This window comes from Manacus candei, unplaced genomic scaffold, assembly GCF_025592945.1.
Source record: "Manacus candei isolate 608988 ecotype Guabito, Panama unplaced genomic scaffold, ASM2559294v1 h1tg000162l, whole genome shotgun sequence".
NCBI classification, from domain to species: Eukaryota; Metazoa; Chordata; class Aves; order Passeriformes; family Pipridae; genus Manacus; species Manacus candei.
In genome coordinates this window covers 115958-122018 of record NW_026138210.1, presented here as the reverse complement: position 1 = coordinate 122018, position 6061 = coordinate 115958, and the positions used below count along the sequence as shown (strand labels likewise).

Genomic DNA, 6061 nt, shown 5'->3' with positions numbered 1-6061 from the left:
GTTCTGGGACAGCCTAAACCCTCCATTCCTTGTTTATTGGGAGGCTGACATCGCCCAAACTCCCCTGTTCCCAGGATTTTCGGAGTCTGGATGTGTCCAAACCATCTTTCTCTAGGATTTATAATGTCTAGGATGTCCAAACACCCCCTGTTCCCAGGAATCTTAGGGTAGAGGAGTGTCTAAGTCCCTCTTTTCCCATACTTTGGGGTCTGACAGTGCCCCAAACCCTGGTTCATGGGGCTTTTAGGGTCTAGAAGAGCCCATACCCACATGCTCACAATATTTTTCGGTTCTGAACATTCACAGCCCCCCTGTTCCTATGATTTTTTTGCTCTTGGAGTGTCCAGACTCCTCATTCCCAGGATTTTTAGGGTCTGGATATGCCTTAAACCACCTTTCTGCAGGATTTTGTAGTTCTGAGTCTCCAAACCTCCTGTTCCCAGGATTTTGAATGTCTGAGAGTATCCAAACCCCCCTGTTCCCAGGATTTCTGGAGTCTAGGGGTGTCCACATCCCTCTTTTGTGATATTTCGGGGTCAGGGAGTATCCAAACCCTCCCGTTCCCAGGATTTTTGAATCCCCCCCCACTTCTCCCCAATCACCAGGAGTGCAGAGAACTGGGAAGCTTCACTGTGTGCGGGGAGCTGGGGCCGTGCTGGGGGTCCTGGTGGTGCTGGGAGCCCCCCCGGCTGCGGGCGAGGAGCTGTGGGGTGAGCGGGGGGATGGTGGAAAAGGGGGGAAAGAGGAGGAAAGAGGGGCTGATGTCCCACATCCTCCTTTTCCCACCTTTCTGACCTCTCCCACACCTTTCCAAACAATCCCCACTCCGCAGTCCCGTCTCGCCCCTGTCCACTTTTGGGGATCCCACTCCCCTCCCACTGAATTTGGGATTCCCACCACCTCTGTTACGGGGTTTACGTGGGTCCTGGCACCTCTTGGGGTGCGCTGGGTGCCCTGTTGGGGTGCAGATGCCCCCAAAAAACCCCCCCAAGTACAGGGTGACACGTGAGGGACTCAGGGGGTTCCCCATTCCCGATCCATCCTGGGGCTGGTTCTCCCCCCTCAAACTCTGCTCCCCCCGCGGTTTCTCCCCAAGTCACCCCCAGCCCCTTCTCTCCAGTGAGCAGGACTGCAGAGCACTGAGAAGCTTTACTGGGAGCACTGGGAACAGCCGGGTAGGGTGAGAACAAAAGCAGGGAAGGGGGGGACAGGCGACCCCCCCAAATGAGTGCAGGGTTTGGGGGGTCCCGGCTGGGCCCGAGGCCACAGGGAGGGGCTGTGGCCGCCGGCGGCTCAGGAGCTCTGTGGGGAGAGAAAAGGGGGTGAGAGTGGGGTGGGGGGACAGTGGGGACACAGAGGCTGTGGGAGAGCAAGGGGGGGACACGACCCCCATTTGGGGACCCCCCTTTACCTTCTCCCGCAGGTAGAAGCCGAGCCCCAGCGCCAGGAAGACCAAGCCCAAGATGAAGCCCCCGACCCCCACCAGGATCTTGCTGCGGACGGTGTCCGGTGGCATCTCTGGGGGGAGCCGGGGGGGTCAGCACCCCCAAAACCTCCTCCCACGCACCCCCCGGCACCCCACAGAGCCCGGCCCGCTCTCCCCCAGCCCACCCGGGGGTCCCTCCAACCTTCTACCAGTCCCTTCCCAGCCCCTCTGCAATCCCACCCAGCCCCTCTGTCGTGGTTTGGACCTTGTTTTCCCCCAGAGGCTGAGAAAAAGTGGTAGACCCCAAGGGGTGGAAACCCTTGGAATTTTTGAAATTCTGCCCAATGGGCGCTCCTGCAGAAATGTAAACATATCACAACCAGACCGGAAGAGAAGGGTTGTAGTTTTCGGTTGTAGGAGAAGTGGCCATGTTGTAGGGCCACGAGGAAGGGGCTCTAAGCCCCTCGGGCCCTCTGGGCCCTCCCAGCCCCCGGCTGGGGGGGGCTGCAGGGACCTGGAAGAGCATAAAGCTGGGCTAGGTGCCTGTAGTTATACCAGGAGATGTTCTCTCCATGGGCGCAGAGCAGCAGCAGGCACTGACCAGAGAAACGGTGGCAGAGAGCCAAAGAGATAAGACCGAGAAGCAACAGAGACACGCAGCGCCAGAGAAAGGACTCCTGGAAGGAGAGCCGGGAAAAGGAGAGCCAACAGCTGAGAGACAGAGTTTGGGGTAAGAGACTGTACCAGATCCCCCAAAACTCCCTTGGAGACCCTCTTGGAGAAGAGGGACATGGACTCCTATTTGAGAGGAGCCTTGGAGTATGCAGCACTGGAGAGAGGGAGGAGCTGAGAAGCTCAGAGCATCCCGGGAGCTGGACCGGGACGGCCAGATGGAATGCGGGGGGAGTTGACCTTGGTTCTTTCCCCCCTTGCACTGCTGCCACGGTGGCAGCCTGAGAGGCAGTGGCACAATGGCCCTGCAAGAAGGAGCTGAGTCTCCTGGAGATACCAGACCTTCACGAAGACTCCCCTGTGTCTTCGTGATATGACGTGGTGATACGACCTTGTCTGGGGTTACGAAGCCCACGGAAGACCCCTCGGTTGAGGCGATGGGGCCGGGGGAGGTTGGATATCTCCCTCGTTGAGTGCTGGAAGAAAGCCAGCAATCAGCTGCTGAATGTGGAGAAGACAGAAAGAACCTGCTGCCTCAGAAGATGCTGCTGCTTAAGGACTGGAAGGGATCTGTCCCTCTTTCCCTCCTGGACTTTTATTTGGAGGGGAGAGGAGACCTGATCCACTGTAAATACTATATGTCATGGTAGAGATAGTTTGTGATTATGTGTATAATGTGATGTTATATTTATTTGTACAGTCATTGTAATATATTCCCTTTCCCCCACTTTGAGTCTGGTGTGTGTTTTGTCTGGAAAAACCCATCTCACATTGGGTTGAGATGTGGGAGGGGGGATGGAACTAGGGAATTGGATTTTGGGGCTATCTCAAACCATGACATGAGGTTTGAAAAGAGGTGTTGGAATTGTTTCCCAGTGTCCCCCCCATTCCCATCTGTGTCTCCCGGGATGGGGTGGGTTGGAGCGGAGCCGCAGGCGCTGGGCAGGGGCAGTGGGGGGAGGGCGGCTCTCGGGGACACCGCGGTGGCCGCGGGGAGGGCGGGGGGTCCTTTGTTCGGGGGCTTTTGGGGTTTGTCCGGGACCGGACAGAGCGGGAGCTGGTTTTGGCCACCTTGTTCTCTTTTCCTGAGAGGAAGTTTTTTCCCCATGGGACACCTCGTGGAGAGCGACCGAGAGAGAGAGAGAGAGAGAGAGAGAGAGAGAACCCGACCCATCTGGGAGCGAGGTGTTCTGCTTTGGGGACTGCCCGTGGGAAAAGGGACTCCTTCACTGCTGGCTGTGAGCACACGGGGCTGTGAGAGCTTTGAACTGCCGGGACAGTTTCTCCCCCCACCTGGGGATTTGGGACTTTGTTTGGTTTCTTCTGAAAGTTTTTGGTTGCACCATTTGTTGTTTATTCAGATTTTGTTAATAAAAAGCTGTTTCTTTCCTTTTCCACACTTCCACCTAAAATCTCTTAATTTCTAAGTTGTAATCTTGTTAAACTAAGACCCAGTGCCCTCAGGGGGAGGAGGAGGAAAGGAGACCAAGAGGTACCATGGCCACTCAAACTGCAGAGGAACAACCTGTGCCAGTAGCAGTTGCCCCTCTACAGAAGAAATCCAAGACCAAATCAGCTCAGTTAGTGAGGGATGAAGGGGAAGCAGAGCCCTCAGAACAGGAGCAAGAGGCAGGGCCAGAGATAATCACCCGATCCCCATCCCCGGCTGAGCTGTGAGAGATGTGAAAAGATTTCAGCCTCCAGCTGGGAGAGCCCCTGCTGACCTGGCTGCTCCAGTGCTGAGTTATCATGGCCCAGCATATGGAACTAGGTGGGAGTGCAGCCAGGCAACTGGGATCCCTGTCCTGGGATGTTGGGATTGACCAGGGGAGTGGGAAGAGGACAGAGAGGGGATGAGAGCCGGGTCCAGGCTTGGGAATTGCCAGGAGGGCTTTTGAAAGGAGCATAGGGGAAAGGGATGTCTAAGAACAAGTCCCTCAGGAGAGGGAAGCAGAGAGGCTGAGTTTTGACCCCAGCACAAAGGTCTGCAGGGCAGAGCAGAGAATATGCCCACATAAGATTCTTGTGTGTCCGCCTTTGCAGTTCTGACAGGCACTTCTTGTCACAGCCTGTCCTCTCCATTCCAGAATAGGCCCTGGCAACCAAAGAACCAACACCCCACACCATAGTGCAGATCAACCCATGTGCTTTGGGCTCTTTTGTTGTCCTGTCCATTCTGGCCTGTCCTCTCCATTCTGGAATAGCCCCTGGAAACCAAAGAACCAACACCTCACACCCCCACAGTGCAGCCCCACCTCTCTGCCACGGGACTCTTTGGGATGTCACGGCCTTTCCCCCAGGAAAGAAAGCCTCGAACCTTTGGGTTTCACATGCAGTTGGGGGGCCACCCTGGGAACTCCATGGGCAGCAAGAGCTTTCTGTCCTGCCACCTTTTGTCTGGCAGGAATCTTCAGCTCTGTTTGGTTTGGGCAGTCAGACTGGCAATTTCAGTGCAGGGCTCCTGCAAGCCAAGGACAGCCCTTTCCCCCAGGAAGGAAAGCTTAGAGCCTCAAGGGCTCAGGGGCAGCTGGTGGGACACCCTGGGCACTCCATGGGCAGCAAGACCTTTCTGTCCTGCCACCTTTTGTCTGGCAGGAATCTTTTTCCCTATTCAATTTTGGGAGTGGGACTGGCAATTTCAGCGCAGGGCTCCTGCAAGGGAACGACAGCCCTGCCCTCCAGGAAAGAAACCCCTTACCCTCGGTCTCTTCTCCTGTTCCCTAGAACACAACCTGCAGGGGAGCTTTCTGGGATCTCTTCTCTTGGGAATTGGGAAGATAGACCCACTCCCATGTTTAACACCTCAGGCAAAACAACCCTTTGAACACCTTTCCCAACCCTCCCCAACCTTTCCCAAAGCCCAGATTTTACAGGTGTCCTGTAATTCTGGCCCAATCTCACCCAAGCCCACAAACCAGGACAGAAACCTCTCAGCCTCATGCTGCATCCTTCCCATTGCTGTGCCTTATGTGCAGGCAAAAGGCCTTAAAATCAAGGACCCAAAATTCATGGCCTGTTCTTTTTCCCACAAAAGAAGGTGTGGTGAACTCTCCAGACCAGGGAACTGGAAGATCTCCCCAAAACTCCTTTGGTACACGCTGCAGGGCCAACGATTCCTCTGCTCTGCCCTGTCGGCGCTGCTTTGTCTCATCTGGGTCCCCAGAAACTGTCAGTGAAAGCCGGGGAATAAAATCTCTGAGCAGTTGGTTGGGTTCCAGAGGTGACCCTACTTCATTCAGCACTCAAGGGACACAGCAATTGCTCTCTAACACCTCTACATCAGTTCTCAAAACTTTTAACTCTTTTTACATTTTATCAGACAAAGGAATTCCTGTCCATTGGCTTACCAGTTCTCTGCAGGAATTCTTCTTCTCTCTTCTATTGGCTCTTGATTTCTCACTTTGCATGATGCTTAGTCCACAATTTTTGTCCTTTTCTTGTCTTTTCCCTGGATAAAGAGAGCCTCAGTAACTGTCTGTGTTAGTTTTGTCTTTGTCTCTGGTTTCTCTAAGGGTCTTTGTGGTTTAGAAATTCTGCCTTCTTGGTGTCCAGGTCTCAAAAATAGATTTCTCTGCCAGGTCTCTGACCACTGAAATATGGCAGGCCTTAAGCTTTTACTTTGTTTTTCTAACAAATGGCCATGGCCCAGAACTTGTCCATCATCCATTGTCTGTTGCCCCCATTCAATCTCCTGCCAGCAGTTTCTCCCCACTGCTGGGTGGGCTCCTTTGTCAAACACTAGAACTTGTTGGGGAACAGGCCCAGTCCTGTTGCCTATTTTTCGTGGGGATGTGCAGGAGGGCATTGAGTCTTCCATGAGCAAATTGGCAGAGGACCCCAAGCTGGCTTGCAGTGTGGATGTGCTGGAGGGTAGGAAGGCTGTGCAGAGGGACCTGGCCAGGCTGGACCTCTGGGCCGAGCCCGTGGGCATGAGGTTCAAGAGTGCCTTTGGTGCCTTTGGGG

At 54.7% G+C, this 6061-nt stretch overlaps 1 protein-coding gene across 4 annotated transcripts in view; it reads left to right on the top strand.

Annotated features, from left to right (window-relative positions):
* The window catches only part of LOC127463465 (class I histocompatibility antigen, F10 alpha chain-like), a 92983-nt gene that overhangs the window by 14969 nt on the left and 71953 nt on the right, over window positions 1-6061 (top strand). The window lies entirely within an intron of this gene.